The 17,316-nt window shown below is 32.2% G+C and overlaps 1 long non-coding RNA gene across 1 annotated transcript; it reads right to left on the reverse strand.

The window, feature by feature from the left end:
- Nucleotides 1-1,546: 1,546 nt before the first annotated feature.
- LOC146999066 (uncharacterized) lies at nucleotides 1,547-16,544 on the reverse strand. Its single transcript, XR_015039396.1, has 2 exons — nucleotides 16,341-16,544; nucleotides 1,547-1,811 (listed from the first exon to the last, which is right to left on the reverse strand). It is a non-coding gene; the product is annotated as an uncharacterized LOC146999066 (long non-coding RNA).
- Between the last annotated feature and the right edge of the window lie 772 nt (nucleotides 16,545-17,316).

Here is a 17,316-nt window from a genome sequence, read left to right on the forward strand (position 1 = left end):
TACATTTGAAACAGGAGACTAGTGGATTTGTTGCCAATCTAGAGAAGCTTAGCTTCGCAACAACAAAGATAATGCATTCATTTATTATTGCCAATTAAATCATGCTTAATTCTTTCTGGAATTTGAGGAAATAAGCGTTTGAGATTTACTTCGTAATTTTTAATATCTATAGATATTTTGAGTTTTTATGTATTTTTGCCATCTCGCGAAGTAAGAACTAAATTAATTAAATGAGAAATACTCAATCGTCTGTGGGAAACTGTTTCTTTTTGTTTTATTTGCTTAATTTCTTTTATACATAGTTCTAGCTTTATTATAGTATTTGAATAGAACATGTGGCAACGATTAGATAATTCTTTAAATGATATACATTTTGTGCATTCTGAGTTATAATATGAATGAAATGTAATACTGTTAAGTAAACCTAGCGCCAGAGTGTCGCTATGGTAAACAAAGTGAATTTTAAAGAATGCATTTATTCTATTGTGGTTTATGCGCTGTCGGCGAAGTAGGTTTAATTCAATCTAATAAGTTTAAAGAAAATGCAAGAAAAAATGCGTATAATTTAATATTCCGTACATGTGGTGTACACATCAGATTTTTTTATTTCAACTTTGCATTTATTTTATGATATAATTCATTGTTTACGCTTCCTGCTTAAAAAATCCTAATCTTTCTACAAAAGTTTAGAGAAAGTTAAATAGTAATTGTACGAAGAGTTCCCATAATCAGTAAGTCACCTTTTGCTATCGTTCTAAATTACATCAATCCTTCTGCCCATCGGTGCCCGAGTGGTTCATCGAGTGGCCGAGTGGCCGAGTGATTGCTGAATACTAATATTTCGACCGGCCTTAAACTAGGTTGCATGGCTGGTTTTCATGATTTCCACCATGTATAATGTCAATATGAACCAGTTTTCTTTAGAATGTCCTCCACGAAGGCACCCCTCCTCTCAAGCAGATAACTCTCGTTGTCATTTTTGATTAAACCTAACTTAACTCATTAGTCCAACCTAACTTAATTTAGCCATTAGTCCTCTCTGTCGTTGAGTGGATAAAGCAGCAAAACGCTGGTAATTCTACTCTTCTTGAGAGAAGATTGTAATAAATAAATTCCAAACATATGCATAAAAGGTATCTCTTTGCCAAATAAGTTTAATTACTATGTCAGACTGTTAACTGTTTAATAAAAGTAAAGTTTCCGAAGTTTCGATTTGAGATACCCGGACGTTTTCTCCTGAATAATCGACTTTTTTTAATTAGGGTTATTTTCTTTGATTTTGGTAAAGTTGAAATATATTCAACTTGCATTATTTGAATAAGCAAAAGGGAAGATAAGATAAGCACTGCAATGACTTTTATAAATATGATATTTTGACTGCCTACGCACGAAATTTTTCGTTAATTGTACGTCTCTTTTTTAGATGAAAGAGTCGCTATTGTGGATTTAGATTCGAATGCAGGTCTTCTCATAATTCTAACTGAGGTTTACGAAATGAGATAAAATCTTAAGTTAATTGCATTGCAAGAGAAAGTGTTATTTCAGATCAGATTAAAATATTTTTATTGACCCTGACATAAAAACAGAATCAGAGCAAATTAAAGTGAATTTTCTTGGAAAATAAAGAAACCAGTTCTGTCCTCTTCTTAGCTAGGACTCTATCATCTTAAACTTCACATTTCTATACTCTGTAAGGTACTTTCTCCCTCCATTCCACATTCCTTTGTGATGTAACTGGAAGCACATTCGACGCGTATTTGAGAGGTCCGGAGTCCGAATGATGGAGAGGCCATTGCACTTTTTCACATGTCCTGCATCGAAGAAACATAATGATTTTAAAACCCTTCTTCCAAACATATAATCGCAAATATTTCTAAAAGTGTTAGATAACAAAGAATTTGAATTGAAAATTGATGTTACATGAAAAGTGCTATAGTCAAAAGCGATGTTTTCGCAAATGCGTGGTACAAAAAAGCTGAAATTTTACGAATCAATTTAAACTCAAAACTGTTATTGAAACTAACAAAAAAATTCATTAAAAAGAACGAAAAAGAAGGTGAACCTTTGTAATATGAAGATTTCAGTTTATAATCTAACATCTCAAAAAAGAGTTGACCAGTTAAAGGTTTAAAAAAAATTTAAATACGAGGAATCATACGAATATTTATCATCTTTTCTTACGTAGAACTAATATGTGCTAACTCATGAAATTTAATCTTCATTCTAGAATAGAATCAGAATTCAAAATAATTTAAGCTTCGGAGCTCCTTTTTTAAAAGTAAAATAGTGTATATAAAAAATATATTAAAATATTATATAAACGTCTCTTTCTATATCGATATCTGAAGGTATAATACCGACACAGAAACAGACAGGTGAAACCGTAACTAACTAAATACCAAACTGAAAATAAACTCTTAAGAGCTAGTTGATTTCAATACTTTTAGTGATCGTACAAGTGCGTTGTGTTATTTTTTTTTTTTTTTTTCATCCGGGACCGTGCAGTGAGAGGATCGGATAACCAAGATAAAAATACAGTATATATAAGGAAACACATAAATAGATATAAAGAAAACAATAAAAATAGGTATCCAGATTAAAATACAAGTTTATTCAGATTCCTCAAAATTTTCAATTAAATTTCACATCCTAGGTAATCAATACTCAATTCCTTAATTCAGTTACACATGTGAACTAATCAATTTATATCATTTACACATTCAAATTAAGGATTTACAAATTTCTTTTTTTTAAATTAATGAAATTAGTCTCAGAATTCCCTTTAATTTAACTTTAACCAGACTACTGCAGTAATTTCTAGGATGGTCAAAAACACATTACTTTCTTCAGGTACATCTCTGAAATTCAACATCTATACTGAGGATAACATCACAAAACAAACTATATTTTTATACCATAATAAACTTATTAAGATTTTCCATTTTAGGAAATAGGAAGGGGAGAATTTTTCAGGCACTTAGAATTGAATTGGATATTCAATACGAAGTATAAAAGTCCCAAAGATAGTTCTGGAATTTCCTTAAAGTTCATAGGAAAAACTGATAACACACACACACACACACACACACAAAAAAAAAAAAAAAAAAAAAAAAAAAACTTATCTGTTACGTAGACGACTTGAAGAGGCCTTGAAATGACGGGGTGAGACCTTGCATTCTCCTGGTAAACCTTATCATCCGGAAGAGAGGTACTGAAGACTGACTTAATTCACCCTTTTTTCGGAAATCCCAGCCGCACGGCTGTCGGAATACAATCTACGCTCAACAAGGGAAAACGTAGACTATTAAGCTAGGTATTCAAGAGAACGGCTGACGCAGGTTTTCATTAGTTTCCGGTAACATAATTCCTTCCCTCGGTTTCAAGTCGAAGTCAAAGGACATCGTCCTGGCCTTGGCAGATCCCGATGAAGACCAAAGTCTCTCTTAATTTTTTTAATTAATTATTCGCTTAACAGTTTAGTCTATCGCCCTCAATATCCTCTTCTCAAAATTTTCGCTAAAACACGCGGCAGAGGAGCATAATTGCCGCTCCCCGCCGGAAGCACTGCTCGAAGACCTATACATCTTTTTTTCCTTTCTCACTTCACAAGTCTAAAACCTGAGTGTCAGTCAAAAAGTGATTCAGTCAAAAGTGTGATTCAAACTCGAATTTGCTTCGTCTCCTTCACAAACACGGGCTCCCATAGTGGCTTCATTTATAGCCCTCTATTTGGGACTAAATTTGCTTTTCTTCCCCTGAATGACCGAAATAAGGTTGATCACACATGCGCACCCCTCTTCACTTAGCCAACACCGGACACCCCGATCTCCAACCAAGATGACTTACCTCAAAGGTGAAGTGGCAACCTCTGACCTTTCCGTCACGTACTTCCTGTCCTAAAGATCAAAGCATAAAAGAAATTTCTTCTAGAACTTTCTAAGTGACAAAAACAACCCGCGAAAATCATGACTTAGCAAAATCGCCTCCCTTCCCGAATTCTTTTCACAATGAACCGAATCTTGAATAAAAATTTTAAATAAAGTAAAATAAATAATATTCATAGAAGCAAAATAATATTCTTAGAAGCATCTGTTTTTCCCCAAAATTAAAGCATTAAAATAATATTTCAGAATTAAATTAATATTCTTAGAAGCATCTGTTTTTCCCCCCAATTAAAGCATTAAAATAATATTTCAGAATTAAATAAAATAAAGATTTTCTTAAATCAGAAAAATAATTCCCCTGGTTTTTTACAACACGATCAAACAATTATATACACAACATAAATATATTACCAAGAAAGTTATAAAAAATTAAAACCAGGAATTTATATAGATGTTAATTCCATCATATAAATTATATAATCTCATATTACAACATAATTCGTATCCCCGACGAACGGACAAGCTGCATGGGCGTTTCCGTGGTTTCTCCTATAACGTGTATACGAGCCACCTTTTCCGTAGAAAATCCTCCATGAAGCAGTCTCTCCACTTAGGCAGATAGCCATCGAATGCTTTGCCATAATTAAAGAACCTAAACCGAAATTCCATCCTAAGCATTAAATAGCATATAAGATAGTTCTCCCACCTTCTTGGCGTGCCTTCGTTGTGTGGTGGTCTGCACGCTGGGCGCGTATTCCAGAGGTCCGCGATTCGATTCTTGGCGAAAGCATTGTTCATTTTTCATGACTCCTGCTTCCAAAAATTACCTAATGTTTCTAAAGTATTCTGAATATAAAAGATTCAGTACGCAAGAAATAAAGTTAGATATTAATCTAGATTAGATTATTTGAATATGGCAAAGCACGAGAGAGCTGTCTGCCTGTAGGAATGGATGCTTTCGGTGAGCACTTTCCAAGGCAATTCTAGCTCGCATTCAAGTTACACATGTGGAAAAACATAAAACATGCAGCCAGCCCGTCTGCCTTAAATCGAACCCATCTCTAGCTACCATCTCTAGAACCTATCTCTGCTCTAGGATTCAGCTGTCTTAACTATTTCGGTACTAGTGGCCCTAGGCATTAATGACTCGGCTAATTATAGGATGTTAGAAACGTTAGGATGTTACGACGTTTATGATGTAAATAATGTTTATGATGCAAAATAGGGTCACAACATCAAGGTAAAATGACATGATTCACGTACGTTGTATTAAAATTATGATTTTATAAAATCACAGATAAACGAAAGATCTTGTGTAACGATCATTAGCAGCAGTGTCTGCGTACTGAGGATATATTTTATTTCAAAGAGAAAAAAGTAAACAGTTGTTCATAAACATAAAACATAAAAAGTTGCATAGAGGGTTTTCTGGGTAACTTAATGCGAGCTAATGTTCTTTAGAAAGATCTTCACGAAGGCATCTTTTCTCTTAAAGAATAGCCCTTGTATGCATTGCTATATTCAAGTAAATAAACCGATTTCCATGAAGATATTTGCATTCACAGGTAGCTTTCTTATGCTTTATTATAATCAAAGGTGAGCTGAAAATTCATTTAGTGTTGAGAAGCTATAGTAAAAGTTTTCAGAATTCTAAAAGTTCAAAATTTAGAAAACAAGGTTTCACGTACCTTTTTTTTTTCTTACAAATGTTCAAAATCCAGGATGAGCTTAATAAGTAGAAAATCATTAAGCAGTACTTTAAGACTAAATATTGTAGAAAATACTTTTATTTTTCATAATTACGACGAACACGAAAACAAACGTAGCTACAAAACAAGCATATCTACACAAAATCGCAGACGATACTAAAAGAATTACAGCTGACGTCAAATGCTTCTACTTTTTTTAAATTAAACTGCTGTTGCCAACGTTAATAAACGGAAATGTCTATTCTTTTGGTTTGTGTTGAGGCCTACCTAGATGTAATTTTTTATGGGAGTTCAAATTTTTATTTGATAGGAACTTCTATTTTCAGTCATAGATAGCTTTACCCGTTGTCATAAATTAAAAGTTATATCATTCAACTTAGATGTCATTTTTGATGAGAATTTTAAATTCTGCATTAAAGAATTTTCAGACTGTGTAACCGAAGCAAGTAAACAAAAAACTTGCATTTGCGCATCTTTCCACACTACTTAAAGACGCATTTGTAATTTTAAAAAATCATCAGATTACATAGCAGATTTAAATTTTTCAAAAATTCTATTTGTGAGATTTCTTTATATGTTAGAAATTTTCCTTTTCATCCCATCAGATGAATGACTCTATAAAAAAAATACTTTAAAAGCTTTACTTTTCTTCTACTATATAAATCGAAGACAAACGAGTCAGTGGAACTATCTGAAAATATTTTTACATATTCAGCAATTCTTTACATTCAATCATTACTGAAATCAATAAAAGAACTTCTAATCTTGACGAATCAGCAAGCACAGAAAGGCTGGCTATTCCAAGATCAGAGAGAAGAATTGTTAAGATATCTGATAAAAACAAAGCCTGCTGATTTGGACTTCTGAATCAGCAAATTCAATTCAGGTGAACATTGTCGTTACAGGAAAGGTCTAGGCACTTCATAGAAATCTAGCATGGATGCTTCATTTTAAAGGGGAAACATTCTATGCCATTTTTCTGGAAATATGTGACTTCAGCAAGTGAAATATAAATAAACAGATGATAAAAACGGAAGCGAGGATTATAAGGCTATCTATCGAACGAAAGTAAAAGGACAAGTTTAAACTGTTTAATGTTGTCATTGAAAAACAAAACTGTAATCAAGCTCTTAATTAATGTTATTTCATTCTGATTCATCTGCAAAGCTTCGTGAAAAATCAAATAAATCACTTGACAAAGTTTTCGATGTTAAAAATATTTATAGCCAGATTTAAGAGTAAATTTAAGCAGACATGGCATTTCTTATTCCTCCCATCTAGCAAATGTAGTGTTCCATAAGGCATAAATCTTTTACATAGTATCAACGTTTTATATTTCTCAAAAAATTTACCATTCAATATTCTATGAGAGAAAAATTAAAACAACAAATTAAAATTCAAAAAAGACCAATTTAAATTAAACCTCTAAATTTCTTAATTAAATGTGTAAAAATAATGAAAGCACTCATTAATAATTTACATTATTACTAAAATTTTAACAGCACCTCTGATCTCTAAAAATATAATAATAATGCAAATTATTAAAATTATCAAAGTTCAGATATAAATATATCTAATTCATATAATTCACAATGTATCTAATTCATATTCTTTTCAAAATTTTGCACGTTTATTGCAATTATTAAAAAATGTGATGTGTACATCACATGACTTCCTTGCACGAAATATTAAATTATACGCATTTTTTCTTGCATTTCATTTAAACTTATTGGATTGAATTAAATCTACTTTGTCGAGAGCGCATACACCACAACAGAATAAATGCATTCTTTTAAAATTCACTATATTTCTTTACCGACACTCTGGCGCTAGGTTCACTTAACAGCGTGATATTTTGTCCATATTATAACTATGTCTATGTCTATGTCTATGTCTTATCACTTAGTAAGAGGCAATCGACCATTAACGGCCTTTACCAATATATGATACTTAACTTTAAAATGCTTGAAGAATCGAATAAGTGTTATCCAATAATATGGAAGTACTTGTACACATGCTGTGCTAGAACTCAGAGATTACTAGCGACGGAGGCTCCTGTGCCGCCGTCCGTAGAATAAGTAAAATTTGAACAAATGAGGTGCTCGTGTGGCGTCATCTATTAGTAGGGATCAAAAGCATTTTAGTTGACTGGAGCTCTGGTTGCGCCTTCTCTTGCAGGATGTTTTGTAAGGCATTTTTAAAATTTCATAACAATTATTCTTCTGATAAACAATAATTGGTAAGTAAAATGATGAAAAACACAATTTGCAGTACATTGAAACGTTTCACAAAAGTAAAAACTATTTACACACAAAGTCTACCTGCTTTGGCAGGAACAAAGTCCATAGCCCTTTGTAATTTGATAATCTATAAGTAAAGAAAATGAAGTAAAATCTTGTCTAAATAAGAAGAATATACGTTACCACCGACTATTATGACCATATTATAACTCAGAATGCATATAAATTTATATCATTTGAAGAATTATCTAATCGTTGCCACATGTTCTATTCAAATACTATAAAACCTAAAACGATGTATAAATGAAATTAAGCAAACAAAACAAAAAAAAGAAATAGTTTTTCACAGACGATTCAGTATTTCTCATTCATTTAATTCAATTCTCACTTCCCGACAAGGCAAAAATAAATAAAAACTCAAAATATCTATATTAAAAATTACGAAGTAAATCTGAAACACTTATTTCCTCGAAAAAATTCCAGAATGGATTAAGCATGATTTAATTCGCAATAATAAAAGAAGGCGTTATCTTTGTTTTTGCAAAGCTTAGTTATATTGGACACAAATCCGCTATTTTGCCAAGTTTAAAATGTAAACAAACATGTCTACCATCGCAAAATTCATTAGGCTTAGCAGCACTTAAACAACTTTCAATTGTTGATAACTCCACAAATATTGCATACAGATTTACTAAAGGTATAAAAACCTTAATCGGAAGACAAGAACAACATAAGTCAATCATTTTTAAAGCAAAAAATGCACAACTTACAAACATATAAGAGTAAAGAAACTGAGCTCATGGAGCCGAGTAACAGAGTGGATATATATATATATATATATTTATATACTTTCGGTGCGGCCGATTGCAACCAAAATACGAGGTGCGAATCTGCATGCAATAGCAGTCCTACATATAAACTTTCAACGTTCTGAGGCTACTCGTTTTTGAGTTATGCGAGATACGTACGTACGTACGCACAGACGCCACGGGAAATTCTCTTTAGAATTCGTTTTAAATCAGTTTTATAATTTTTTGGGGGAGAAAAGAGTCCTTTATTCTGTCCTTACTTGCGGATGTCACGCAAAAACATCATTAAATTGCATTGGATGGCGGTCAAAATCGGTATTTTCTTGGAAATATGATACTCGAAATTTTTCGCGACTACAATACTTCTTTTTTACGTCGTACAAGGAAGTAAAAACGTTTTCAATCGCATGCAATTTGGATTCTGTGCTTGCGGCTATGCTATGGAAGATATATAGAACGTATTTTGTTGCATTCATGTTGCATGTGAGTGCCAGGTGTGTGTGTATTTAATTATGGCAAAGCACACAAGGGCCTAAAGGGAGGGATGCCTTCGTGGAGGACTTTCTAAGGGAAACTGGTTCGTATACACGTTACACATGGGGAAAACCACGAAAACACCCATGCAGTCAGCCCGTTCGCGGGATTCGAACCTCGGACCGAACTACCAGTGTTCAACGACTTTACCGCTCGGCCGCTGGTGGGCCATGTGAGTGCCAGAAGCGCATTTAAAGTGAGTTTAGAGCAGCTCTGTATTTACTGGCCTCCTATTTTCTATGATCTTGTTAGGAGCCTTTGCAATCTTGCGCGACTTTACTTGTTCTTTGAACTTTTAGTGTTGTTATTTATACATGATTAGATTTTTATCTTTTATGTGTTATTGCATTATTTTGCGCATTTTCTATGTATGATTACGTTATGTATTAATGTATCATTTTACCTCTGTATTGGTATTATTTTTAAGCATTATTTCATTTTTTAGTCCAAAGGAGATTTGTTCCTGAAGGACTATTGTTTTCGTTTCGCGATTTTGCGTTGGTTCACTATAAATGTCCGTTTCACTTTTCTTACATTATAGTTGAAGAAATCAAATAATGAAAAATCTGCATAAATGTATGTATATTTCTCGCATTGTGATAAAACAACGGTTCATGGAGCCATCGAATTTTGAATGACGTAATCCTACTGCGAATATGGGCATGTTGAAGCCCAAATTTGAAATTTGGAATTTGTTTTATTATCTATTTCACATTTTGTAAATCTTTAACGAATTTTTGATTAACAAACTCAATGGCAACGTTGTACAGAAAAAAACGTTTTATCTCCAGCGCGTGAGACTGCGTATCGGAAATTCTAAAGATATGCTCAATTTAAATCTATATAATTTATATAGATTTAAATCTATATATTTAAATCTAATTTAAATCTATAGCGATATTGCTCTTGAACTGAATTTTATGATTTAAGTGCGAAGAACGTGATATTTAATAACTATAGGTAACAGAGAAAATGTTAAAAAAACGCCCCTTTGGACGTAATTTAAAATCTGAAATCTTTCAGATTTTTATAATTTACTATTATTGTATTATTATTAAGTTGGTTTAATTTATTTATAGGAGTATTAACATAGTTTAATTATTCATGGTACATTTTAGTATTTTTATTATAATAGTATTTGTATTTTACATTTTTTCTTTCCTCAGTCCAGGCCTAGATATTATGTTTTTATTATTGAATTGTATTTCCTTGTATTGTGAGTTATTTACTTACATCTGTAAGCCTCGTGGAATACTTCGTGGAACACGAGGAGTTTTGCATTTGTTACGTAAAAAAAGCATATGCATCAAATATCTCATTTTTCTCGTTTATCTAATGTTAACAACCAGTTTTATTATTTGAAAACTTTTGGAAGAGCTAAAGGCAAAACAAATCCCGAATATTTTCACCAATTAACGAAAAGTAGTATATTGAAAATTTCAAGATATAAACTGACAACAGCGCAAGAATGAAATATGCATTTCTAGCCTTGGCTATTACGAATGGCGAGCCGAATACAAATAACAAGCAGGGGGAAAAAACCGCTTGCAGCGTTCAAAGAATAACAAGTAGAATCAGAGTAGAATTTAGAATGGCTCGAGTTTCCTTAAGTGACGTATTTCCTCATGTTATGTTTCCTGTATTTTATTTGTATTACAGAAATAAACAAACTGCTCACTGTTTATTTTTTCCACAAGATTCCATACTCACAATCTGTCCTGTTAAGGTAATTATAGAAAGCAAAAATTAAAAGACTTCAAAAAAGTTATTTTCCATTTTTAAATGTTGCAGCCCTTTAAGTATTCTTGTTTGAAATTACGGGGGATAAGTAACAATTAGCAATGAAAGAAATATGTGTAAGAGTCCTAGCTTAAGATTCTAATTCCTTTTATTTGATTTGATAGATGTCATGTAATTGTTGTTCTTTCTTTGCTATTAATTTATTTTTATTTTACCTACTTAAGTAATGTATTTCCGGCATATTTGAACAGAAGGTTTTTTTTCTTTGAAGAAGAGGGACCTGTGGCAGACATATTTCTATAGACTAAGCATAAAACAGTTAAGTATCTTTTCATAAAAATCTTTGCTCCTTCCAGAAAACATAAAAATATTTGCTTGAAATTTAAAAATAACTATATCACTTGAAATTTCTCCTGTATCTTAAATGTTTAATTTTATTGCATCAATAAGAAGAAAAAAGATTATATTCAGAAAAATATTGTGATAAAATATAAAAAGTTTTAGCAAAAAATACATAGAACTGAAATTATTTCTATTAGACTGATACCATATGTATTCTCCAGCAAGTACAAAACCATTCAGAATTTCAGAAAATGATCAAAATATTATATAACGAATGTTTAAAACTCTATTTATATAACTTACTTGAATACTTACTTTGTAACGAATTTTTTATTAACAAACTCAACTATTTCAAAGCGAACAATGACAATATTATAACGGAGGGAGGAATAAAAACATTTTTTATCTCGAGTGCAGGAAACTGTCAAAATTCGGAAATTCTAAAGATGTGCTCTTTTTAAATATTTTGCGATATTGCTGTTGATTTGAATTTTGAATTTTATGGTTTAAGGGCGAAGAAGATGATATTTAATAAATAAGGGTAGCACACAAAACGTTAATAAAATGCCTCTTTGGTCGTAATGTAAAATCTGAAAGGCCTTCAGTTTTTTTTTATTATTATTTGCCTGAATAGAGCCATTTATATTTAAGCTGAAATAACATAATGATGTATTACAATGTTCATTTACGCAACTCTAAAACTGACCATAGGACAGTGAATTTATCAGTAAAATGTAACTGCTTTCTTATTACCTTTTATGTAATAGTTAAAGAATATTAGAATCTAGTTTACGTAATACCTACGTTCATCTATCAGTCTAACGTTTTTAAAAAATATGCACTGCTCTCCAGCATTCTCCATATAATTTAAATAAGCAAAACGTTTAAAATATGCAAATCAGTTCACAATGAGCGTAATTTTATTTGGCTTAGAAAGAATAAGGACCCATACGGATTACTATAAGTTAAGGAATTTCAAATTTGTCCACTGGGTGAGACGGATAAATAAGGTCTTGTTAGTTTCAAGTCAGGAGCACGCATTACCTCGTACGTGTTCGATCATAATTAAATGATAAAAATGAAAAATCTGATGCGGATACCAGATGATTACTTTGCACGGCTTATTAAATTATACACACTCGCTGAAATTCATGTAAACTTATTTCCTCGAATTAATCTACGTTAATTAACCCATCACAAAGGCAAGTTGAAAACGGCATCACAAATTGCAAATTTTGAACTTAAACATCTCAGTCAGTTCTATTGTACGGGAGCTAAAATTCCTATAATTTTATTGCTTTCATAACGAGTATAAGATTTTCCCAAATAATAAGTATAGGAACCAGGAGACCGCATTAGAAAATATCAATTTAACGTAAAAGTTAAATTTCATTATTTATCGAAAATTAATTTTTGTTTTTAATTTGGCATTTCCAAAATATGAATATTTTCGTCATTTAAAAACTTATGTAATTGGAGGTATATGTTTACGACCAACGATTGTAAAATTAAAGCCCGGGTAAGGGGGTTTGTGTGTTTGCCATGTACAGGATTTTGGTACTGCCGATTGCAATAAGAACAGGAGATGCACAACTAGATATTATAGAAATTCCGTATACAAAATTTCAACGTTCTGCTTCTAACCGTTTTTGTGTTATATGAGATACATATGTACGTACGTACCTAAGTACAGACGTTGTAAAATAATCTCTTCTGAGTCCATTTTAAATCGATTTTACAATCCGTTTTAGCAAAATCAGTTCCTTATTCTATCCGTACATACAGATTCACGCAAAAACATCGTTCATATTGCTTGGAGAGAGGTTGAAATGGATACTTTCGTTGAAAAATGATACCCGAAATTTTTGGCGATTACAATACTTCCTTTACTTTGTACAAGGAAGTAAAAAGTTATTATTTTGCGTATTCCTCTATATTCTTGCAAAGAGGGATGTCAATATGTGCTTGCTTAACCTCTGATAGATGACATGTGTCTCCATTCTCCGTCACCTGTCACCTGTCAGTATGTACTAGTATGTACTGTCAGTATGTATAGTCAGTATGTACTGTCAGTATGTACAGTTGTAAAAAATAATCAAAACTTTTTAAGCTGTTGTATTGCTGTTTAAATTTTTTAACAGTGGTTATTTTGTGCTGCTCTACATTACTTTTTTTTTACTTTTACACTGCTAAGGAGGACTACTGACCGGGAACAAGCCCTTGCAGTATGATGTGCGCCCTGCAGACATTTATTAAGTCTAAATTTAAAAAAAAAAAAAAAAAAAAAAAAAAGATTACAGAGTCACATCTAGATAGGGAATACAAAGGCCTACCTTGAATACATATGACATTCCTGATAGCATAGATTTAAAAAAAAATACTTAGAAGTACAAAGCTGCATCGATACAAAACTGGTAAAGGTAAAACCAAAACAGTAAAATTTAAGACTAACCAATGGAATTTCAAGCCTGCAGTTATACATCACACTGACTTACTATTGTACACTTACTATAATTCCGCACATTACTAATGAAAAAAACATATTATGCAATATATTACTATAATACTGAACAACACACTAACATAGTAAAACTGATACTACAAATAAAACACACCATATACACTGCTCGTATCATAAAAAATAGACAATTCTGTACATGATGCTGTACTGTAACGCTAAAACTAATCAAAAAAACACTAGACAATAACCTTTGAAAACGGTCACAGTGAAATTACGAATATAATATATTGTAGCAGAGTTAGAATACGAGTCATTTCAAAACATTAAATCCAGCAAAATATTTCAATACATATTTACAAAGTTCTACAACCAAGAAAGTCTGGTTCAATACTACTATTATACATCACACTTACTTATCATTATACGACCCTAAGCTATTACACTCCACATTAATAGAAAAAAAAATTATACAAGATACTTAATGCTCTACATTACTGAATAACTAGGGTCTGTGACGTCACGAAAAATTCCATTTTTAATCCATTTTACAATTCATTTTGGTATAAAGAGTGCTTTACTCTATCCGTAGGTATAGATACTACGCAAAAAAATAATCAAAATGGGTGCGAGAACGGATACCCAAAATTTTTCGCGATTGCGATAGTTCTTTAACTAAAGGAAGTAATAAGATACTATATATTCCCATATTTACATATACTTCATATTATTTATAAAATTCTTCAAATATTTTTAATTATTTGCTCTATTTATTTTTAATATTGATTTATTATGCTTCACTGTAAGAAATTTTATATAAACATTCGGTTAATCAGAACATTTCGTTAAAGCAGTAAAATGGAAGTTAAGGAATTTCAAATTTGTTGTTATTGTAATTGTTACTTGCTCCACTTGGTCTGACAGTAACATCAGAACAAACCCACGAAGTTCATCGTGGAAAGGAGCGCAAGACTACGTCTGTCGTTGGCAAGAGCCTTGAGCCCCAAACAGGTGGCAATAAGACTCGCTAAGTTCCGCTCCAAATTTTTGATGTAGAACATCTCAGGGAAAACGGGTCCAAGAGTCTCCCACTCCTCTTCCCCTACTAACAACCTCTCCAGAGGACTTTCGTCTCGCCGCATATACAGAGTTCCCCATGCCGCATAGACTTTATACATTTACAAATATCCACGGCAGTCAGCGTCGCTAACCACTATCCCGGTTGGGAGGGGCGGATTTCAAATTTTGTCGCATTAAACAATAAAAATAGAATCAGTCCAGTGGTATATAATGGAGTATCGCCAAATTTCATCAATTTGTTACTATTGCATTTGGACACACATCGCGAATAAAATGAACTTTCAATTAAGGGCTTTTCAGCCGTTAAAGTTTTTAAGTATATCTTTTATGTGCACGAAGGATCTAGACATACACAATTTTTCTATGAACAGTCGGTTACAGCCGAAAACATCGCGGACAATAACGTCGCGGAGAAAACAACGCGAGGCGAAAACGTCGTGTTACAAAACATCGTGGAAGAAAACATCGCAAAGAGAAAACATCGCAGTTCTAAAACATCGTGGTATAAAACATCGTCGTCGAAAATAAAACGGTTCAAAAACTTTGCAGTTTAAAAACATCGTCGTCGAAAATATCGTGGTAAAAAATAAAGTATCTACAAATCATCGCATGAGGATAACATCGCAGACATGATTTTTTCAGGTTTTAATAATTGTAAATGGATATTCGCATAATGATTTGTGAGCGCAAGATGGAAAGAAGGATAATTTTTTCTTTCATATTTTTTATTAACTAATAAATTTTTGCTGAGAAAAGCAGGAAACTTAAGCATAGAAAATTAATGCAACTTATACCACTTAATAGAATTTTAAGCCGACATAGTTAACTAACAAAGGCCATTAATAAATCATTTTTTATTGTTAATTTTTCATGAAAAGTATAATCTATAAGTTGCATTTAATTTTCTATGCTTAAGTTGCCTTCTTACTTTTTAAGCAAAAATTTATTAGTTAATAAAAAATGTGAAAGTAAAAATTATCCTTCTTTACATCTTGCGCTCACAAATCATTATGCGAATATCCATTTACAATTATTAAGACCTGAAAAAAGCATGTCTGCGATATTATCGTTATGCGATGATTTGTAGATACTTTATTTTTTACCGCTATATTTTCGACGACGATGCTTTTAAACTGCGAAGTTTTTGAACCGCTTTATTTTCGGCGACGATGTTTTGTACCACGATGTTTTAGAACTGCGATATTTTGTCTTTGCGATGTTTTCTCCCACGATGTTTTGTAGCTCGACGTTTTCGCCTTGCGTTGTTTTCTCCGCGACGTTTTCTTCCGCGATGTTATCGGCGGACACCGAACAGTCATGGGTTAATATAACTGTTCATACAATTACATAAAGAACTCTCAAGAGGCATAAATTTCACCGAATTTCAGGTTGAAAAGGTTTCATTTTTTCACCGAGTTGTCAAACATTGACTCGTAAGGGATTATTTTCGAGTGGTTTTTACCCTCGAGTTTCCTGACTTCTAATAAAATATTTCGTGTTCATAGAGGATTTTCTGGCATGTTCTTCAATGATACTAGACTTACCTATACTTTGTACTAAGGGCAGAGTTTCAAAACTCCGATAAAGATCAAATTTTTCTTTGATAAAGTTATTAAACTTTTATTCAAGGTATAAAGTTCGGACTTCCTGTAAGCGTAACAATATCGATGCGCCAAAGAATAAATACAATAATTCCTACATACGCTTCTTATATTCATAAACTCATGAGGTAAAAAAGTGAAAATTGCTTTAAATTGCTGATAAAATGTGTGAAAAGAAAATGAAAATAAGCAATATATTTATTGCTCTCCTTATTAGTATATCTTTATCAATTCTTAAGTGCGAAATTATCTAAAAGCATTCAGTCACGTTTTTTGTGACAAATATATACTTGAATCACTATCAACTATAATTGAATGCCACTACAAAACAATAACCTAACTAAGTCAATAACCTAAGATAATTCTCCCAAAATCAAAACTTTTATCTGCAAATGACGTCAGCAATTCTTATAAAGAATGATATCAACGAAAGACAACAGATACTAAGAGGATGAAGATAGCATTGTCTGAAGAATGATAAGGATCTTTTATTTTTCTTTCTTCCTTCCTTGAGTTTGATAGCTGAGCCTGCCAAATTCACTGGCACACTTTTCTGGCCATATTTTTAGTTCATGGTTCTTTATAAGAGCACATCCGAAATTTAAATATAGAGAACTCGCGTAAGATGTAAGCGTCATTAATACTACGTACATTAAGAGATAATGACGCTCGATGTTTGTTGAACTGTTGAAAGAGAAATTCGGTGAGTTACTGGGATCGTAATTGGGGTTGTTTAATTTCATTTTATTTATCTTTCAAAATGAAAAGGTGAAAAAAAAAATCCTAAATACCAGAATGACATAGGACACCTAGAAAATGAAATAATAATGAAGCAACAGAACTAAGTTTATTTATATTACGGCCAAAGTACTCGATGGATATCAGCCTAAAGGGAAGGATGCGTTGTTGGAGAACATTT

The sequence above is a fragment of the Stegodyphus dumicola genome, chromosome 1, assembly GCF_044657685.1.
Source record: "Stegodyphus dumicola isolate Sdum_Otavi_A_Nest chromosome 1, ASM4465768v1".
NCBI lineage: Eukaryota > Metazoa > Arthropoda > Arachnida > Araneae > Eresidae > Stegodyphus > Stegodyphus dumicola.